Raw genomic sequence first — 22,500 nt, 5'->3', positions numbered from 1 at the left:
ATTAAGTGGACCCCCCCTGTTCCTTTGTGCCCTGAGTCCTGGGCCGAGCTAGAGGAGACTCACCGCCCGGCTGAACCACACACCGCCCGGCTGAACCCCACACCGCCCGCCCGGCTGAACCCCACACCGCCCGGCTGAACCACACACCACCCGGCTGAACCCCACACCGCCCGGCTGAACCCCACACCGCCCGGCTGAACCCCACACCGCCCGGCTGAACCCCACACCGCCCGCCTGAACCCCACACCGCCCGCCCGGCTGAACCACACACCGCCCGGCTGAACCCCACACCGCCCGGCTGAACCCCACACCGCCCGGCTGAACCCCACACCGCCCGGCTGAACCCCACACCGCCCGCCTGAACCCCACCGCCCGCCTGAACCCCACACCGCCCGCCCGGCTGAACCCCACCGCCCGCCTGAACCCCACACCGCCCGCCCGGCTGAACCCCACCGCCCGCTCTCTCCCGCTCTCTCCCTCCCTTTGAGGTCTTGTCGGCCCCCGTAATCACCGCCCTCTGTCCGCGGCGCGGACCTCGTTTCCGTAGCGAAATCGCCCCGGCGATCCTGCGGACATACAGTCAGCGTTTAATAACGGGCGGGACAAAAGGGCGAGAATTTTTATTTTTAAAAAACAACCCCAGAAATGAAACGGCAGAAAGCTTTTGACTCCGCTGCGTTCAGTACGATTCAAACTCTCCATCATCGCACCAGCCCCCCCCCCCTCCCCCGACCACCACACTTTTACTGACCTAATGATTGCTTTTTGTTTTGTTGTCGCCTTGCGTCCCCAGTCCAGAAGCCCATCCCCTGCTTTGTTTTGTCTCCGGCCTCTTGTTTCAGAGGTCGCTCAGAGTTCGACTTCGGCGGGAGTCTCACCTGCTCGTAGTCTTCCGTGTGTTCCTTGCGCGCGTGTCTCAGCGGAGTCGAAGGCGGGTTTTTAAAAAAAACGAGTGTGAGCGCGCGGCTGATAGCGGCATTTTGAACACTTTAATTTTGTGTGCTTTTAGATTTGGCCTAATGCCACGGCTTCTCTCCTCTGTTGGATCAGGGCTTGTGCGCTTTGTTTGTTGTTGTTGTTAAAGACATGTTTTGTAATCTACTGCAAGCAGATGCAAATAGCCCCGTTGAGGTCAGTCCACTCTCAGAAATGAAGGTGTGAAAAGTGCCTAAACAGGTACAAATGATTGTTGCTGGAGCGGTACCCTATAGGTACATAAAATTGTACCCCTAGCCAGCAATATATAATTCATTCATACCTTTTTGGCTTGGAAAATGTACTCATTTGTACCCAAAGGGAACATTACTGTACTTTCAGGGTATATTTGAGAGCGCGTGTCCAACAGACTTCTGTCTGGATGGTGTTTTTGCGTGACCAGTGCGTTGACCTGGGGTGACCCCCCTTCACCATACTTCCCATAAGCACCTGTTCAAACCAGGGCCCTCTACCCCCGAGTCCCCAGATATCGATTATTCTCATTTCAGCAGTTTAAAAAAAAAAAGGAAAGAAAAGTTGAACGCTTACAGTGTTGCTGTTCATCTCTCAAGATGGTGTCCTGAGCTTTTGGAAGCGAGCGTAAAAAAAAAAAAAAAAACGTTGCTCGATTTGTGAATTCGGATTTCGGCATTTCGGTTGTAAGCAGCGCCCCGGCGTTTCAGCGACTGCACAGCCCGTGGGCTTCCCGCGTTCCCAAAAATAACAGAACGTAATGAGGCTCCGCTGGCCCCCGCTGAGACAGGGGGGGGGTCAGGGAAGAGGGTGGGGGTGAGCCGTCTGCAGTAACACGCAGTTTTGTGGGGGTGGGATGAGGAGGGGGGGGGGGGGGGGCAGGGCAGGAGGGCAGAGTGGTGGTGGGGCGGTGGGGGAGGGATGAAGGATACGCTAAAGGCTGACAGCCACACAGGAAGCAGATAACAGCCCCCCACCCTAAACACCCCCCCCCCCCCCACCACCCACCTCCCACCCCCAGCCCCAAGTCCTCAGCCCCCAGCATACTGTACATCCACTGAGAGGGCCCTCTGTACTCTAATCTCTCCTCTGGGGGAGAGAGAGAGAATCAAAGAACTCCACAGACCCACAGAAAAGCGCTTCATTTTATTTATTTATTTTATGTTTTTTGAGCCTCCTCTGCATTGGATATGTATATCCTTTAACCCTTTGAAGAGTCGGTTATTCTTTTTTTTGGAGTGCTTTAAAAAAAAAAAAGAAAAAAATCTGTTTCCACAAAAACTCTTAAGTCCGTGGCTCTTCTGGAACTCCACTGCTTAGCGGAGTGTTGCATCTGCGATGGAATGTTCGGTCCAGCAACACATTCTAATCGCGCGTTTTTTTGCGATTGGAATGCTCGGTCGTGAAAATTCTAATCGTGCGTTTTTGCGACTGGAATGCTCGGTCGAGAACGTTCTAATCGCGCGTTTGCGATTAGAACGCTCAGTTATGAACGTTCTAATCGCGCTATCTGTGATCTCACGCTTTTAAAGGGGTTAGAAATGGGGGGAAGAAATGGTCTGAGGTGGTCCTGCTATAACTCCAGCTGCTACGGGTTTTCTGTTTTCCTCCCCTTGTTGCTGCGATGTTGTACCAGGTTTTTTTTTTTATGTTACTGTTGTCCCACAGCAGTGTTGTGGGCATGGCCGGGAGGTATAATGAGCATTAGGGCTATGAATGAAGACCAAGAACTACAACTATAACCATAACAATCATTCTAACTCAAGTGGATGGCGTAGGCCACACCACAACTATACAGTGACAACCAGAGTGACAAACAGTATTGTTGGGATCACTTTCAGAGCATTTATTTTCCCCAGCTGCAATGATAGAAACACTGACAGCCAATCAAAATCTAAACCGAATTTACAGGGCGTCACGTAAAAAATGAAAGACAGATGACGTCGTAGCCGTGAGACGATTTACAGGATGTTATTGTTCATCAGTGTGTGTGCTCACACCGTTACCGTTATAGCTATAGTTCTGGTTCTGGAAGGAGCTTTACTCTGTGAACGTTATTGTTATTGTTATCGTTATCGTTATCGTTATCGTTATCGTTATCGTTATAGTTATAGTTATAGTTATAGTCATAGTTCTTGGTGCGGATGGGGCTTTACTCTGTAAACGTTATCGCTCATCAGTGCGGATGTTCACATCGTTATCGTTGTCGTTGTTGTTATAGTCATAGTTCTTGGTGCGGATGGGGCTTCGCTCCGTAAACGTTATCGCTCACGTCGTTATCGTTACAGTTTCGGTTCTTGTCCTGGACGGGGCTTTAGCCTGTAAATCGGCGAGAGAAGGCCGGGGGGGAGATCAGACGGCGTTGGCCTCTTAGCGAGCGACGCCTTGACGCTCCTGCCAAGCCCCTGTCTGAGCCCGTGGCCTGTGGCCCGTGTTCAGCCCTGAGCCTCGGAGTTCTTTGAAAGTAAACAGGAGATTTGCTGGCATTCGCACCGGTGCCTGGTTACTCTCCAGACCAGATAACTCCCAGTTAAGTCAAGTAAGGAGCTTTGGACCGGAGTCAGCAGACGGACCCGGCAGGACGGGCCAAAGAAAGCAAGCCGGGCAGATAAACAGGTTCAACACGGCGGGTCTGTTTACACCGTGTACTGATTGAGACAGACGTGTTTGCGTGCTTTCATGTCACGAGGTGCTGTGGCACATGGCTCCTAGAGGGCCCACACCAGGCTGTGACTGGTTCCTGGTCAGCCTGGACCCACTGCAAAAAAAACAACAAAAAGTATTTAAGTCTTGTATTTTGACTTAAAAACTTATTTCTATGATTTTTATTTGCTAAATAAGATATAAGTATTACCTGTGGGGTTAGATAGTTTGACTCATTTGAAGATTCAAGCAATATTTTGTACTTGAGTGGAAAAAAAAACTAAAAGTCTATTAGCGCTAAAATGCTTTTTAAGACAGTCGCTGTTTGCAGGGTATGAGCAATCATGGAAAGTTTGGGGAAAGGCCTTTTGTTTTCTGTCGATTAGAGAGCGCGTTGTGGTCTTCCAGGAGCAGCACCGTAGCTGCTCTACGTTGTACGGTTTCCAGACGCTGTTGTCTGAAACGCCGGACGGCTCGCGGTGAAATGTGTTTTTCCTCGGCGCCGGCTCAGGGGTGAAAAACCCTGGGCTTTCTGTGCGTCAGGGGGACTGCCACCGCGAAAGCTCTCGCTTGATTGACACGAAAAACATATTTTGGATGACAGGTTTGTGTTAAAATACCTCTGAACCGATGATAGGCCCGGCCTGTCCGTCACCCGTTTAAAAAATCCCATTACACACCATCGACCCCTTCTCTCTCTCTCTCCCTCTCTTTCTCTCCCTCCCTCTCTCTCTCTCTCTCTCCCTCTCTTTCTCTCCCTCCCTCTCTCTCTCTCTCTCACTCCCTCCCTCTCTCTCCCTCTCTCACTCTCTCTCCCTCTCTCTCTCTCTCACTCCCTCCCTCTCTCACTCTCTCTCCCTCTCTCACTCTCTCTCCCTCTCTCACTCTCTCTCCCTCTCCCTCTCTCTCTCTCCCTCTCTCTCTCGCTGTCTCTCTCCCTCCCTCTCTCTCTCTCTCCCTCTCTCCCTCTCTCCCTCTCTCTCTCTCTCCTTACCTGACTTCCCCCCCCCAGCCTTATCTCAGGCTACGCTCTCTAATCTCGCCGCGGCCCCGGCTGCCCCCCGCTCCCACGGCCCACCTGGAGGCCCTCGGCCGTGTTCCTGTACGCCGCTCCTTCTGCGGCTGTTTGTTTTCGTTCTCGGGCAGCGGAGAACGGGGAGCGGGGTCTCTCTCGTTGTCGAGGGAAATAAATGTTCCCGGCGGGGTTCCCGCAGCAGCAGCAGCGTTGTGCGGTCGCTGGTGTGAAATTGGGGTCAGACCTGGACTAGGCCTCGGAAGAGGGAACGCGAGAGCCCCTTTAGCTCGGCTGTAGCACGTTAGCGCTCAGGGAGGTCGCCCGCGAGGTCAAGCTTACCTGCCCTGAGGAGGACAGGGTCAATCCCCCGCTGACAGCGCGAGTTGTCAAAGATGGATCTCTGGGTAACAGGTGGTCCTCAAACGCTTTGCACTCTGGCCTGTGTCAAGGCAGATGTGCACTACACTAGAAGGAAAAAAAAAAAAAAGGTTCCAGTAGGAACCCTGTGAGTTCTTAGAAGAACCCTATGGAATTAAAGGATTCTTTGTCGGGCAAGATTGATCTTTTTTTATGGGAGTTTTCACACTTCACACCTATGACAGAGGGTTCCATAAAGAAATAAAAATGGTTCCCTTACAGAACCCTTTTATACCACTTGTTATTGTGTTAACAATAATGTCGCTACTCACGAGGTGTGAGATACCGTTTCGGGCCGATCCGACTGGCTTACGGGTTCCCGATGAGTTTTTTTTCCCATGTCAGGTGTGAGAGGTCTTGCAGGCAGATTCTGTGTTTCGATTCCAGTTGACCAATCAGGAGGTGGTTTTGTTAATGATGTTTTTCTGATCTGGTCGGTAGCCCGTATAGTCGATGCTATCACCCGATTGGTTGTCTCAGTCTGACCTCACAAAGTGCGGGAGGGCATCTGAGCTCCTGACATCATAACCCGTGAGAAACGCGTGTAACGTACGCCCGTCCCTAAGAGGGCTGAGAGACGTGGAGGTGGGAACGAGGTCGGTTCAGTTTAGGGCTTGCCTGCAAACGGGGGCTCATCCGCCTCTCGGCCCTGGCCTGTGGAGTCGCCCCCCGCTTTTCATTTGCTTTGTTTTGTTTTATTTAATTTTTTTTCCCCCTTCTGTTATTTAAACAGGAAGCCAGAGCCAAACGTGTGGTGGAGAGTGGGGGATGGGGAGGGAGGGGGGGGGGGTGTGAGTCCGGTTTGGCTTTGGAGGTTAGCGACAGACTAAGCCTTGGAAAGATCCTCCGTCCTCATTACAGTTTTGCTCTTTAAGCAACTGTTGAAGATTTTGATAGTGAGACTGGGACTGCGGCCATCTTGGGTTCCTCTGGCAGGGAGAAAGGTCTGTCTGGAGGGAGAGAGAGAGGAAGAGAGAGACAGAGGGAGAGATACAGAGAGTGAGAGAGGGGGAGAGAGAAAGATACAGAAACTGAAAGAAAGAGGGAGAGATAGAGAGGGATAGAGAGATGGAGAGAGGAAGAGAGAGACTGAAAGAAAGGAAGAAAGAGGGACAGAGAGAGAGATAGAGATATGGAAAGAGGGAGGGATAGAGAGGGAGGGATAGAGAGAGAGAGAGAGAAGGAGAGAGATAGAGAAAGGGAGAGAGCGAGCGCGAGAGTGAGAGGCCTCGGCCTACCCCCCCTCCCCCACCCTTCCCTCCCGGACGTCAGGCCCAGTGCGGTGCAGTCGGCAGGCTCCACGCCCCCCTGTCTCCCGGCTGCCACCGCTGTCAGCGTGGGCGGGGCTGGCGCGGGGACGCCGTGTGTTTACAGCCCATTGATTTATCGACGCGCAGACCTGCTTGTTTGCTTACTTGATTCAGTCGCGGCGGTGGAAAGGGGACAGCGACGGCACCCGAGAGAGAGACGCACGCCCCCCCCCCCCCCCTCCCCCCCCCCCTCCCCCCCCAACCTCGCTGCGCGGTTCATAACGATTTCTCATTTTAGCTAACGCTGTTATTCAAAGTGACTTACGGTTGATTAGACTGAGCGACGGGCCGGGTTGTGGGCCGCCCCGCTCGAGGGCCCCGACAGCTGAGCGGATCTTATCGTGGCCACGCCGGCGCTTCAGCCACCGGCTGCTCCCGCGCTTTTAAGAGACTCGTGTCTCTGGGCTGGTTAATCCCTCCCCGGGGATGTGTCCCTTTTTACGGCGTTTTGGGGCGATAAATGAAAAAAGCGGGGGGGTGAGGAGCTGCGCCTCAAGGCCACGCGCTTCAGAAAGGTACAAGAGCTGCCTCAGGAGGTACAAATGCCAGTCGCTGGGACGGTACTAGTCATGGATTTGATGCTTTAACCTGCGGAAGAACCCGTGCACTTGTAAATCGCTTTGGATTCAAAGCGTCTGGCAAATGACTAGAATGTAAATGTAAAAAAAAAAAAGGTACCCCTAGCCAGCAATATATCGCTGATTTGTACTTTTTTGCTAAGAAAATGTACTCGGTTGTACCCAAAGAGAACATTACTGTACCGTCATGGTAGATTTGGGCTAGTTGATATTTGGGAAATATCCTTGAAGAACAAGAATGTACCTGGCACACAGTGCACGGTGAAAAATTCTCGTTTTCTGCGACAGAACTGCTGTCTAGCGTCTGTTCGTCCAAGACGAGCTGCTCCTGTTCGTCCAAGACGAGCTGCTCCTGTTCGTCCAAGACGAGCTGCTCCTGAGTGTCGAGGGGGTGGGGGACGGGGGGGGGCGTTCGATTCGGAGAACCCACGTTACAAATGCGAGGCCGTTATATTCGATGACTTTTGCATAATCGTCATTGTTTTTTCGTAAAGGGGGGTAAGAGCCTTGTCGTAGAGTTCCCGCTCGTGGTCTGTCCCGGCGACGCGGCGTCGCGGGAGAAGGAACCGCAGAGTAAACGTGCGCTCTCTCCCTCCCGGGGCGGGAGCCCGGCGCACCGCGAGGGGAGCAGCGGGGTGCATTCTGGGAGATCAGTCAATAGGCGCGCGTTAACCTGGTGTGCACTCTGCCGCCGCGATAACTCTGCTTCTCTCTCCGTCTGGAGAACGGGGGGGGGGGGCTCCCGGCGCACTTTTACGGCCTGTGTTATTTTGTTTTCCGTAAACGCGCGGGGGGTTTTATTCGCGGCCGCGGCCCGTAGACGTGGAGTTTGAGGTGTAAAACGACATAAAGTGCAGCAGAGGAGGGGGGGAATAAAACGGGGCTGTGTCGGACGTTTTTGTTTTTTTACGGGAGACGTTTTTTGTTTGTGTTTTTCCTCGGTCTGTTTTCCGAGCGCCGCGTGATTAGCGTTCTCCCTGAGAGGAAGACCCCTGCCTACACCTGTTCCCACTTAGCCGCGCCTGTTCCCACGTTGTCGCTAGCAACGGGAACAGGAATGTTACACTTCCATCAGGCTTTCAATAATTAGCCTTTAATAGATTCGCTATTAATGTGATATATATTACACTCTTGAAGTTGACATCAAAATGAATTCGCTAATGCTTTACGGATTTAATTGGCGCTTCAGCATTCACTGATGATGAGCGGTATCTACTAAGTTTGAAAACCAGAATTAATGGAGCTTTCATTTAAAGTTTTCCCAAATATATTTATCTTTATTTTAGTGTTACGATATCACGTAACGTGTTATGATAAGCCTCAAAAGAAGAGAATGCTACAGATTCAGATCTTTATTACGTTTGCTGTTTTTGTTAACGTACTGTTGTTTTTGTGTGTATTTGTTGTCCATCCGTCTTGAGAACCGCCAGTTTGTCAGTTTTTTTAACGTACTGTTGTTTTTGTGTGTATTTGTTGTCCATCCGTCTTGAGAACCGCCAGTTTGTCAGTTTTTTTAACGTACTGTTGTTTTTGTGTGTATTGGTTTTCCATCGGTCTTGAGAACCCCCAGTTTGTCAGTTTTCGTTAACGCACTGTTGTTTTTGTGTGTATTGGTTGTCCATCCGTCTTGAGAACCCCCAGTTTGTCAGTTTTTGTTAACGTACTGTTGTTTTTGTGTGTATTGGTTGTCCATCCGTCTTGAGAACCCCCAGTTTGTCAGTTTTTGTTAACGTACTGTTGTTTTTGTGTGTATTGGTTTTCCATCGGTCTTGAAAACCCCCAGTTTGTCAGCTTTCGTTAATGCACTGTTGTTTTTGTGTGTATTTGTTGTCCATCGGTCTTGAGAACCCCCAGTTTGTCCGTTTTCGTTAACGCACTGTTGTTTTTGTGTGTATTGGTTGTCCATCCGTCTTGAGAACCCCCAGTTTGTCCGTTTTCGTTAACGCACTGTTGTTTTTGTGTGTATTGGTTGTCCGTAGGCCTCAGACCCCGGTTGACCGTGTTTGTGTGACTCTACAGGTCTCCGGGAGTTGGGGGAGGAGTTGTGGTTCTTAATGTAAAGCGTGGAGCGTCTGGGCCTGTTCCTGCGGTCATTTTGGGCATGGCGTTATTTATTATTCAGTGAAAGCTATTACTGTGGATAAGAGGCTTCTCTCAGGCCCGTATCGATTGCTTTAATTGCTGCAAAAGATTGTCAACTCTTAAGATAGATATTACAGGCCAGGCTGCCAGGATTCATCGCCTGCGGGGCCCGGAGGAGGAGCGGGGCGACGCACAGGAGCACGTGAAAAATGTCCCCCGATCCCCCCGCCCCGCTGATGGGGGAATCAATAACACGGCGCGCACACACACACACACACTCACACACACACTCACATATACACTCACACTCACACACATACACACGCACACACACACACACACACACACACATATACACACACACACTCACTCCCCCTTCACACACACACACACTCACACACACACACACACACACTCACACTCACACTCACACTCTCACACACACACACACGCACGCACACACACACACACACACACTCTCACACACACACACACACACACACACACATATATATACACACTCGCACACACACTCACACACACACACACACACACACACACACATATACACACACACACACACACACACCCGCATTGACTTTGTGGAAGGAGGACTTAAAAAAACGTAATCTACCTAAAGTTGAACGAGTACGTCCCCATCGAAGAAATCAACCTCGCGTCAACTTGCGATAGCGCTTGGGTATTAATCCCCACCCCCCCCACCGCCCCCACCATCTAACCCAAACGTAAATTAAGCCCCCGTGCCTCTTTCTTCCACTCCGGAGTTGTCGGTGTATCTCCCGGTTGAGAGCACCACCCATCACACCCGTGGCCTCTCACAAAGGGAGCTCTGTCAGCAGGACGGAGCGCTCCCGGGCCGTTGGCGGTTGTGCGGCCGTAGATTTCTGCTGGCGTCCGGACGGGGCGGGGGGATAGAGCGGGGGATCTACGGGGCTTTTCTCCAGCGCTGCTCCGGCACCTGATCCGCTCCCTGCAGGAGACGCCTGGGCGGGGTCGGCTGAGGCTACGCGATGTGGCCCCTGCGTGTGGAAGAACGGGCGGGGCCTTAGGGTCGTCTTCATCACTCATCACCGGTCTCTCTCCCTCTCTCTCTCCCTCTCTCTCTCTCTCACCCTCTCTCCCTGATTTCAGGTCATAATTACACATCACTGGTCTCACACTCTCTCTGCATTCAGGTCTTCATCACTCATCACCGGTCTCTCTCTCTCTCTCTCTCTCTCTCTCTCTCTCTCTCTCCCTGCATTCGGGTCATAATTACACATCACTGGTCTCACTCTCTCTCTCTCTCTGTTTGAGTCATAATTACACATCACCGGTGTCTCTCCCTCTCTCCCTGCGTCCGGGTCATGATTACACATCATGGGTCTCTATCTCTCTCTCTCTATCTCTGTTCGGGTCATAATTACACATCACTGGTCTCACACTCTCTCTGCGTTCAGGTCTTAATCACAAATCACCGGTCTCTCTCTCTCTCTCTCTCTCTCTCATAATCTCACACCCGGCTTCTGCACGGCGCTCTCGGGCTGACGAGGTTGCGGCAGATCGCTGGAGGTGTTATATGTGCCGGCCGAAATGCAAAGTGGCAGCGGAGGGTAGGTGAGCCGGAAGTAAGTTTTCAATCCAATAAATTCGATCGAGCTTAAAACCGTTCAGCAACGGCGCAGAGAGGAGCGGCCACCGAAAGAGAATATGCGCGTTTGAGGAATTAGGAGAAAATTGTTGTAAAAAGGATGTATTTAAAGAGAAGGGGAGGAGATGGAGATTAACTCTGAGCCTGTAATATTTCAGTAGTATTGTGAAAGAGCTTAAAACTCTCTCTGTCACACTGGCTGTCTGAACGATTTCAGAGAAACGTCTCGCCGTTAGCAGGGAAACGGTCTCGGGGAAAATGAAGTGGATTACTCCTAAGGCAATAAATAGCAGCAAACTAAGAGCGTCAACCTTTGGCTAAACATCCATTTTATATGGCCGTCGGTATATGGGCTTCCTTTCCGGAGTTCCACCCAACAGTTGTAAAAGATTTTATAGGTTGAATAAATAGGATTCAGTACAGCAAAAAATGATGTACAAAAATGCCATCAACTTGCCAGAAAATGCCAGCGCTTCCTTAAAATTGACACTGTCTTCATGAGCACTATCATTCTTTTGTGCTGTACAACATTTAGTTTACCGGCGGCCAAGTGAAATTGCCGAAGACAAAATGCAGCCTTTATTTAAATAAATTCAAATCAATATAAACCGGCAGGGTTTGAATACTGATCGAATCAAGAGGATCAGTTTTGACGGCTGATGTGAACCACTACAAATAACTGAGTCATTCCAAAAAAGGCCTGAGCTAGATTTGAATGACAGAGATTAAGACGGAGAAGAAGAAAGACGTGTGTGGAGATGATGTAGGATGTTCGGAGGAGTTGCGGGCAGGTTGTGGGGGAGAGGACGGGGGGCTGAGGGGGGAGGTTTTGGCCACAGAGACGAGAGGAGGGTCAGATGTGGCGAGAGAAACCGGGCTCTTTCCAATCACTTATTTTTATCCTCTTTTTCCTTGTACCTGCTCCTGATCCAGAAATCGATCATGGTCCGCCCTCTTTAAGGACATTCCAGCCCCTTACATGGTCCTTCTAGGAGCTGGGAGTAGAAGTTAAGGAACTCCCGATATTTCCTTTGAGCGAGAAAACATCAGCGAATCTTTTTGCGGAAGTGTTTTTTTCGGAAAGGCCTGACCTATAAATGATCGACCTGTGGCTCCACCTCTACCCATCTGCCTAATTAGCATTTTTCTCTCTGTCTTTGTTTATTTTTTCTTGACACTTTTCCTAGCCTCTACCGATGGGTGGAGCTAGGAGTAGAAAGAAAAAGCAAGAAAAACTAAAAAGAGGAGAAAATAAAGCGATTGACTGTGGATTCATGTGTAGGAGAACTGAGAGGATGCCGTTTTGTAGGCCCGCACCGGGGATCGTCCCACCCACGTCCCTCTGGGGGGGAAAAAACACCCAAACAGATGCCTCTGCCAGCTTCCTGTAGACACTGATTAAAACCCCATCTCCTCAAATGACCATTTCCTTTCATATAGGTACTCTTCATATGAAGCAGCTGATGTTCGCTAATGAATACGCGATACGGTGTTTCGTAACTGGACGTCAGCAATTACTTTGCAGCGTTGGATAATGTATGAAAGAAAGGCCGGCGGTGAGTGCTTTTTCTGTGGGGCGTGATCCATACATGGCAAAGTCTAAAACGATAGTGACCATCCCTGACCCTGGAGATCTACCATCCTGTAGGTTTTCACTCAAACCCTAATAAAGCACGCCTCATTCAACAGTTAGAGCAGGGCTGCCCAACCCTGTTCCTGGAGATCTACCGTCCTGTAGGTTTTCACTCAAACCCTAACAATGCACACTTCATTCAACAGCTAGAGATCTTATTGCGCTACTAATTGCTAGAATCAATGTGCAAAATCAGGATTGAAATTAAAACCTCCAGGATGGAAAATCTCCAGGAGCAGGGTTGGTGACCACTGGTTTAAATAAACTGAATTGCGAGGCCCACAATTTTGGCGCTTTGTGTGTAGTGTGAGCGCGGTCCTCTTTGAACACCAGCGCTAAAATGGAGAGTAAGAAAACGCGGTCGTAAAGTCTCCTCTGTCGCTCCCTGCCCGCCTGCGCACGGAGACGCACGCAGGTGCGATTAAGGAGGAAATCCATACGTAATCCAGCAATCCTGTATGATTAAACCTATTAGCGCGACGTCTCAGGATTCCTTTTCTAATTCTTCACCTCACCTCAGTGCAGCGGAGAACAGGATTGGGCCGGGGGGGGCGGGGGGGGCTTCTTTAGCCGGGTGCGACTGGCCTGGAGCGACCTGGGAGAGGGGGTGGGGGAGGGGGGTACATTTTTGTTCTTCAAGGATCAAATTTGGATTCCCAAATGGGATACAAATAAGTACGTTTTCCAAGCAAAAAAAGGTACAAATTAATTGTATATTTCTGACCAGGAGGACAGTTTCATGTACCTACTGTATAGGGTACCACCCCAGCAACGAGTGTTTCTACCTATTTCACTCGGCACTTTTTGTTCCTTTGTTTCTGAAAGTGTAAGCCACCCACACTGTGGCGTCTGCCTCCTCCCCGACCCTCAAACAGGAGCCTGCTGAGGCCACACAAGGTCACCTCACCGGGGGGAGCGGCCGTGGGGTGGGGGTGGGGGCGGTGGGGCGGTGGGGCGGTGGTGTAACTTGCCCTGGTAGGGTCTGACCCCGTCCGGTCGAGACGTGACCTCGCACACACTTGGATTAGCCGGCACAAAGCAGCCCCTCGACACTCTCTCAGGACCGCTCCTGTTCGGGAGTGCCCCCCTATTAACCCCCCCAATCACACGGTCTGTCGATCGTTGTGATTAATAGGGGGGTCAGCAGTCTTGAAGCGGGCCCGGTCCTCCGAATCTGAGACGGAGGGAGGTTCCTGGGGGTCAGCGGGAGGTGACCCCCCTTGAGGACAAACTGGACAGTGCAGGCTTGTTGTTTTGTTTAGTATAAACGGATAGATACAGAGTACAATAATACAAAAAAACAAAAAAAAAAGGTTAGGCTAGGTTATTCAGAATGTGTTTATTTATTTCTCTTTATTATTCCAAGTTTGTTCTGGAACTCTTTGATTTAGCAGCAGTGATTGTTGTCACATCAGCGTTAGAATGTTGAGTCAAGAACATTCTACGGTTAGAATGCTCAGGCAAGAACATTCTATTCACATACTTGTGTGCGCGTTCTTAGACCATAAAAGGTTAACTGGCGCACAGTCCAACGGCAGAAAAGGGTTAATGCTGGGACTTGGAGAAAAACTTAGCAGTGGGTCGTTGAGTTTTTATTCGACGTGAAGACTCTTTACCTCCTCAGACCTCCTCCTTCATTCGTCCCACACATTACATTACATTATTGGCATTTGGCAGACGCTCTTATCCAGAGCGACGTACAGTTGATTAGACTAAGCAGGAGACAATCCTCCCCTGGAGCAATGCAGGCTTAAGGGCCTTGCTCAAGGGCCCAACGGCTGTGCGGATCTTACTGTGGCTACACCGGGATTAGAACCGCCGCCCTTGCATGTCCCAGTCATTTACCTTAACCACTACGCTACAGGCCGCCCTTGTCCCACACGGTATTGTTCAGTGATGTGCTGGAGACGGGCACTCCGCTGCAGAACCCTGTACACGCTCGGCTGCAGAACCCTGTACGCGCTGCAGAACCCTGTACGTGCCCTGCTTCAGAACCCTGTACGCGCTCGGCTGCAGAACCCTGTACGCGCTTCAGAACCCTGTACGTGCTCGGCTGCAGAACCCTGTATGCGCTCGGCTGCAGAACCCTGTACGCGCTGGGCTGCAGAACCCTGTACGCGCTGGGCTGCAGAACCCTGTACGCGCTGGGCTGCAGAACCCTGTACGCCCTCGGCTGCAGAACCCTGTACGCGCTCGGCTGCAGAACCCTGTACGCGTTCGGCTGCAGAACCCTGTACGCGCTGGGCTGCAGAACCCTGTATGCGCTCGGCTGCAGAACCCTGTACGCGCTGCAGAACCCTGTACGCGCTGCAGAGCCCTGTACGCGCTGGGCTGCAGAACCCTGTACGCGCTCGGCTGCAGAACCCTGTACGCGCTGGGCTGCAGAACCCTGTACGCGCTCGGCTGCAGAACCCTGTACGCGCTGCAGAGACGGCGTCTCAGAGCGCGTCTCGGTGTTGTGCTGTCAGTCGCTCGGCGTGTGGAGGCCCTCTCCTTCAGAACGTCCTTGCCATATGGGCAGGCGTGAAAATAGATTCAATAATAGGCGCACAAAGGTGTTTTTACGCGTTTGAAAAAAGGAAGCGCACTTAACTCTCCGCCATCCGATTCCGCAGCTGTCGACGGGTATAAATAGCACGTTTGTTTTTTTTTGCTTTTCCGCGAAACGTAGAAGAAAGACGTAGAAGTTCGCCGTTCGTACCTTCCGGGAAGGAGCCGTGTAACTCAGGGTAACAGTCACGCCGCGCGCTCTCTCTCTCTCTCTCTCTCTCTCCCTCTCTCTCTTTTTAAAGCGAGTCGATGCACGTCAACTTCTTATGACTGAGAATGATTGGGACCCTATTAAGACTTATCTTTATATCTCAGCTCATTGCATTAAGCGGCACATTCTGCAAGGTTTCACTTTCTGTCCCCCTGTCCCGTAGCACTCACATTAAAACCTCCCCTCCCGCTCCATCCATCCCAAATCTCTGAGAGTGACCTTGAGCCGCTCCTGGCTCCGGCCCGCCCGCGCCTGGATAATTTATATATAAAATGTGGAGTTTGAAAAATTGCCATTTCCATCTTTAGGTGGCCAGCGCCCTCCATTACCAAAATTAGCTGAGTCACCACACCGCGCCAATCTTAATGAGACGCTTGTCCTGAGCCCACTCTCTCTCCTCCTCTCCCCTCTCTCTCTCCCTCTTTCTCTCCCCCTCTCCCCTCTCTCTCCCTCTCTCCCTCCTCCTCTCCCCTCTCTCCCTCTTTCTCTCCCCCTCCCCTCTCTCTCCCTTTCTCTCCCCCTCCCCTTTCTCCCTCTTTCTCTCCCCCTCTCCCCTCTCTCTCCCACTCTCTCTCCTCCTCTCCCCTCTCTCTCCCTCTCTCTCTCCTCCTCTCCCCTCTCTCTCCCTCCTCCTCTTCCCTCTCTCTCCCTCTTTCTCTCCCCCTCTCCCCTCTCTCTCTCCCTCTTTCTCTCCCCCCTCATCTCTCTTTCTCTCCTCTCTCTCCTCCTCCTCTCTCTCTCTCTTTCTCTCCGCCTCTCTGTCTCTCTCCTATCTCCCCCTCACTGTCAATACACTTTGAATGTAAACCATCTCAGTTTCCTTAAGCAGCAGATTTGCCATCGACTCATTAGCGATTACCAATAATATCTCATTGATCCCACTGAAGCCTTTAAATGATATTTATTTTTGTTCACGGCGATGCTTTGAAGTGCATTTGATTTATAACTACAATAAGTGTAGGCATACTGAGATATGTGACCCATTCTGTCAGAATCAGTCGCGAACCGCGACAGCCAATTCGACATAAAACGATGTTCTTCGGCTTTCATCTTCGTTTTGGAGGACAATATCTTGGCTTTCAAAATCTGTGCATCGTAACACAAAATTCAGTGTGAAAATACAGTTTTTAAGTTTTAAAATACAAGATGTCGAGGTGAAAGTAACGCCGGAGTTCTGCATTGTTTGGAGGCTAGTCAGGGTGTCACCGTTCAGTAGTCACAAACAGCCACATCAGCTGTGGTCCTGGCTACATGTTCATGGCCTTGCTTTCGCGGTCTGTATGTCTTAATGTCAAGAGTAAATGTTCAGTAAAAATACCGTTTTAAAGGGTTTGTACACAAGATGACTCGTTATAGCCGCAGAGTTTCATTATCCCAGTGCCAGTAGTCTCCCATCCTCGCGTAACTCTTGCGACGGAACTTTTGAAGCCGTTTTTTTCTCGACAACACGGTTGAGAAATGAAACGGGACACAGCTGCCTTGTTATCTGGAGGAGAGCAATCTGGAGGAGAGAAACTCTTGGTATAACGTTAGAAAGTTTAAGTTCCCGTTTTTCCGATTAGTTTCTAAAACTCACAATACATTTTGGGATCAATATGAGTGATTTTCATAGAGCAGGTCACATGTGATCTATGATCTATGGTCCGGGCCTGAGCTGGTTGGGCATTGTGTGGCAGTTATTTCAGAACAAGCTGGTTACTCATGTTTTCACACTGGATCGGTGTGTGGTGTTGACCTAAAGGTCTTTGTGTGGATGTTGATATGATTCTGGGTATATTTCCGTGTCAAACGATTTGCTGTAGTTTGTTTAACATAGATTTGAAAGTGGTGTGTGTTCAGAGAGGGCGTCATACCAGGGCTGTCAGAAATACGGTCCAGAAAATCGGAATTCAAACACAGGAAACGTGGCAGATTCTTGCGTGGTTTGAATTAGTTTGTGTACGCGTGTGAGCGCGTGTCTGTGTGTGTGTGTGTGGGTTTCCCTTTGTATATGTGGGTGTGTGTGCATGTGTGTGTGTGTACAGTATGCATGTGTGTGTACAGTATGTGTACAGTATGTGTGTGTGTGTGTGTGTGTGTGTGTACCAGGCCTCAGAGCCGAACACAAGCTGTGGTTTCTCCAGTCTCCCACTTTCCCTTTCCTCCTGTCCCGGGTTTGCAGATATTACTCCCTGACCACACGCCTCCCCCCCCCACCACAGCCATGGCACGGCAAATACACACTCACACACACACACACACACACACACACAGGCCTCCGTTTGTGCCTGCCCTCTCTCACGCCGCTAGCCGCTAACCGCTAGCCGCTATGCAACAGACTCGTATTGTTTCCAGCTTAGCGCCACTTGTTTGCTTTTTTGGGCAGTGGGGGGGAGTTTGTTTGTTGTTTGTTCTTCGCGACCGTAAAAATGTAAACGGGGTGAGCCCAAGGTAAGCTAAAAAAAAAAACAATCCAGGGCGACGTCTCTCTCTCTCTCCCTCCCTCTCTCTCTCTCTCTCTCTCCCTCTCTCTCCCTCTCTCTCTCTCTCTCTCTCTCTCCCCTCTCTCCCTCTCCCTCTCTCTCTCGGCTCAGACGGGGAAAGCTGCTCCTCTGGCAGTAACGGGCGTAGCGTGAGGCGGATCAGCCTCCTTATCCCCGCTAAGGTCGTTAGCGCCCCGGGACACGCCGTTCCCCCGCGCCGTGAGCGCTACGCGCGGCCGAGCAGCTGTTCGCTCCACGGCTCGCTCCGGTATTCCTGTCTCGGGGTCTCCCCTTAAATAAGACTCTTTATAGATGAGGGGGGTCTGCGGAAGGCCACGGGCAGTGTCTAATGTCACCCCTACCCCCCAGCCCACCCCACCCCCGGCACCGGAGGTGTGTCTGCTCCAGACCCAGACTTTCTCCACACCCCGGGTGTTACCCCGGTGATGGCGTTCGCCGTTCGGGTTAAGCTCTTTAACCTCCTGAGACACTGCGTCCTCAAATGAGGACATTATATTTTTGCTTCTCTGAGCTCTTGACGGTGTTTCCCTCAACATAGGGGACATTCGATTAAGAGGTATTAAAGAGGGACAAAAGCTTGTCACTGGGCCGTTATCCTATAGCTACGTAACATTGTACCCCTAGCCAGCAATGTATAATAAATCTGTACCTTTTTTTGCTTGGAAAATGTATTTGTGCCCAAAGAGAACATTACCGTACTCTCGGAGTAGATTTGGGACATTTGATCCGTCAAGAACAAGAGTGCACCTCTGCTGTCACTTCGTTTCTGAGAGCGCGCGAGAACGTAGGGCCGTCGGAAGTCGAGAAGAGGAGGAGGAGGGCAGAGTGAGACGAAGAATTAAATGCAGAACCGCCCGAGTGAAAGGATCATTGTATTAAACCACATGCCTCGCAGTGCAGCTCATATCCAAACTTTTAAATTGTCAAAGGATCATTTGTAAAGGCCGACTCGTTCAAAGTAATCGTGCTAATGCAGAGGCCAGGGCAGCGCAGTGTGTGCCAGGACTGCTGAACGATTAAGAGCAGTAATGTCGCGATGCCGAACGGCTCACCGAATGGTTCCCGGAATCAGAGATAGTTGTATACGCTCTCAGGGAAAAAAAGGGTTCTTTTGCTGGTGTGTCCGTAGAGGAACCCTTTTTAGTTCTTCATGGAACCCTCTGTTGTAGGTGTGAAGTGTGGAAGCACCTAGACAAAGAACCGTTTTGCCCAGCAAAGAACCCGTGGACTGGATAGGGTTCTTCTGTGGAATCGCAGGGTTCCTCTGGGAACCGTTCTCTCCGTTTTTCGAGTGTGGTCGGAACTGGTCGGTGTATTCATGTGGGCCAACGGTAGGAGCGTCTAATCGAAATGCAGAATTAGCTGAAGTGCGGCTTAAACGCTGATTGATTTAAATGGCCGGAGCTGTGGATTAGGAACACCTGCCTTACCTTAGGAGTGAGGATTCTGGGTAGGAATATTCAGGGGAGCAAATTCAGCAAAATAAGCCGTATATTATGTGCCGTCGCTGGTATTTTATGTGGGGGTTTTTGTGTTGTGTGTGTGTGTGTGTGTGTGTGTGGGAGAGAGAGAGGTAGTGTAGCCCAACACTCTTAGCATAACCTAGCTGAGTTTACGCTGCTCCTCATCTTCATCTTCATCTTCACTCACAGACTCATCTCAACGAGTGTATTTTAGTCTCATACTTGTACAGAAGTGTTTGCAGGCATTCATGTTATGAGCTTATGTGGTGAATTGAGATGAGACAGTTTTGACTAATTTCAAGACTTCCAACGGAAATGTGAAATTTCAGCAAACAGTAATTTACTGTAAAACAAGCAAAATATTTTGTAATTGAGAAGAAAAAAAAGTCTCATTACAAGACTAAAACCGTTAGACAGACGTTTTTTTTTTTGCAGTGTATACATTTTGAAGCCTTCAGCTCCTCTCGCCAAATACAACAATTCACAATAAAACGCCTTCACGCGGACACAAGTGTTAAATTGGTGAATCGCCTGTTCGGACAGACGTTTTATAGCCGGGCCTGCGTGTCGGTGGTGGGTTGGAAACGCTGTCGGTAACGCTGTCGGGAACGCTGACAGGAACGCTGTTGGGATCGCTGTCGGGAACGCTGTTGGGAACGCTGTTGGGAACGTTGTCGGGAACGCTGATGGGAACGCTGTAGGGAACGCTGTCGGGAACGCTGTCGGGAACGCCGGCGTTCCGCGGCCCCCGTGCGTGAGTGACGGCCGGGAGAGGGGGAGCGGAAGCTCGATGCACACCGGAGTGCCGCGCAGCCTGTAATTGTCAGCTCTTGTCGTACAGATGCTGCTGCAGATGGGGTTCCTGTACCTGCCTGCATAGCTAATGACTCCGACTGGCAATTCCCTTTATAAACCATAAATATGTAATTTGTTCAGCTGTTGTAATTAAATATGGATGTGTGAAACAGCAATTGTTTGGGTCATTAACAGACTGCCGTTGTGTTTTTAAAGATTTGTGCTCTACAGCACTGATAATGATAATAATAATGGTAATAATAAATGGCAATAATATTTTTTAAATAATCAGTATCATGAATACTCATGGCTGTGTTCGACTGGTGTGACTGCAGGATCAGCCAGTCTGTTGCTTTTCTCTGGCCTGTAACACAAAGCAGGATCACTGAGTAACAGTACTGAGTAGGACCTGGAACAGCTCTTTTTACTGAAGTCCATGTTCCAGATTTTGTGAAACAGTGCAGTTATCCAGCTAACTCAGTAATCCTGCTTAGTGAAGCAGTGCAGTTATCCAGCTAACTCAGTAATCCTGCTTTGTGAAGCAGTGCAGTTATCCAGCTAACTCAGTAATCCTGCTTAGTGAAGCAGTGCAGTTATCCAGCTAACTCAGTAATCCTGCTTTGTGGAACAGTGCCCTGCGTCCTGAAACAGCAGTTACCCAGCTAACCTCGCTGGGTCAAACAGTGCAGTTATCCAGCTAACTCAGTAACCCCGCTAGGGTGAAACCGGGCCCTGCGTCCTGATACAGGCCCCCCCCCGTACAGTTTCTGGCTGGCAGACGGCCCCCCCGCGGGACGCGGCTCGCACGGAGAACCGGGCCGGGTGACGGCGGAGCGTTATTCCCTCTGACGCGGGATGGGCGTGTTTTGTCAGGTTTGATTGGCGGGCGGGATAAAGGTGCGGGAGAGCCCGATCCACAGGCAGCTGCTGCGGGAACAGGCGGCCGTGTTTCAGCGCGCGGCGGTACGGTTCAGCAGGGGGGGCGCCGGGTCTGCAGGGCAGCGCTTCCTGAAGCGCCGTCTGGGTCGGGACCCGGGATGGGCCGCAGGAATGTCTGAGGCGGGTCCCAGAACCAGCCTGTAGTCCACTGGGCTGTACTGGGACAGTATGTGTGTCACATTTAAAAAACGTTTCTAATTTGGAGTCCCGATATTATCGAAAGAGAAAAGAAACCGTGCTTTGAAACTTTGTGATACCGGGACCAAATTCGATGTAGTAGCAGATATACACATACTGGTATGGCCCATTTCTCCAGGGGGGATTGGCCCCTTGGTTAGTCTCGTGAACTGTGTCTAAGTCACTTTGGATAAAAGCGTCAGTGAAATAACTGTAATTTAATGTAATATATACATACAGAATCCCGACAAGGTATTCCATTGATAAAAAAAGTACCCCTCCCCGCCTCAGGTCCCACCCACCTGCCCCCCGTGCTGACACACACGGGGCAGATCCCACAGGGGGGCTGGGGCTGGGGGGGGTGAATCCTGCCCCCCGACGGCAGGAGGGGGAGGCCGCGGGTCGGGGTAGGGGGGGTTTGGGGCGTGACGCGGGGCAGGGGGGGGTCCGGGGTGCGAGGCGGGGGAGGGGGGATTTGGGACGCGGGGCAAGGGGGACGGTCGGTTTCATAAGCGGGTCTTTTAATAGCAGCTCCTCTGAAAGATTATCGGGCTGACCCGACCGCCGGGTCGTTCGGGAGGATCCACCGCGGGGTTAAACTCGCCTCCCCCGGCGGAACATTCCACCGCCGGCCTCTCTCACGTGATTGGCCGGGGCCCGGGGAAGTCAGCTGACATGATGCGATTAGCTCCCCCCCCCAACCAACCTTCCAACTGAGAGAGGGAGAGGGAGAGGGAGGGAGGAGAGAGAGAGAGGGAGAGGGAGGGAGGAGAGAGGGAGAGGGAGAGGGAGGGAGGAGAGAGAGACAGGGAGAGGGAGGGAGGAGAGAGAGAGGGAGAGGGAGGGAGGAGAGAGAGAGAGACAGGGAGAGGGAGGGAGGAGAGAGAGAGAGACAGGGAGAGGGAGGGAGAAAAAGAGAGAGAGAGGAGAGAGAGACATAGAATGAGAGGGAGGAGAAAGATAGACAGGAGGAAGAGAGGGAGGGAGGGAGAAAGAGAGGGAGAGAGGGAGGGAGGGAGGAGAGGGAGAGATGAAAGAGAGAGAGGAGAAAGAGAGGGAGGGAGGAGAAAGAGAGAAGACAGCTTGATGTCTCTGTGGGTGACGTCAGGGAAGGGTGCTCCCATCCGCTTGGCCCCAGTGACCCCTGACCCTAATGACCTCTGACCCCTGACCCCTTCCTCTTCCCCCACTCGGCCGCAGGGGCGGAGAGTGCGTGTCAGAACCTTGAGCTTCACACCCCTTTAGCCTCCTGAGACCGTGCTTCCTCAAACCAGCACATTTCATTTTGGCTCCCCTGTTACTGCTAACATAAGGGTTATTCAATTAAAATTCAATAAAAACATTTTTGTAAATATTTTCACCGCAATATGTTTTTGTCATCCAAGACACGTGTATTGTTATTGAATTTTTTTCATGTGTTTTTCCCCTCCTGGTTCTGAGGAGGTTCAGGTCACCGGTGAGAGGTGACCCTCACCTCACACACTTGCGTGAGAACTTCCTTTCTCAGTGACTAACTTCCTGTCGTGTTTTTCCTTGGATTCTTACACCGACAGAAAAATTGTAGGAAATATTAGTCAGGTATCAAACACATGTTCAACTATGTTG

At 51.0% G+C, this 22,500-nt stretch overlaps 1 protein-coding gene across 1 annotated transcript in view; it reads left to right on the top strand.

The window, feature by feature from the left end:
• Positions 1–22,500, top strand: part of nfia (nuclear factor I/A) — a 173,334-nt gene that overhangs the window by 54,947 nt on the left and 95,887 nt on the right.

This window comes from Conger conger, chromosome 4, assembly GCF_963514075.1.
Source record: "Conger conger chromosome 4, fConCon1.1, whole genome shotgun sequence".
NCBI lineage: Eukaryota > Metazoa > Chordata > Actinopteri > Anguilliformes > Congridae > Conger > Conger conger.
Note: the sequence above shows the minus strand (reverse complement) of the source record. Positions and strands in the feature narration are given on the sequence as shown.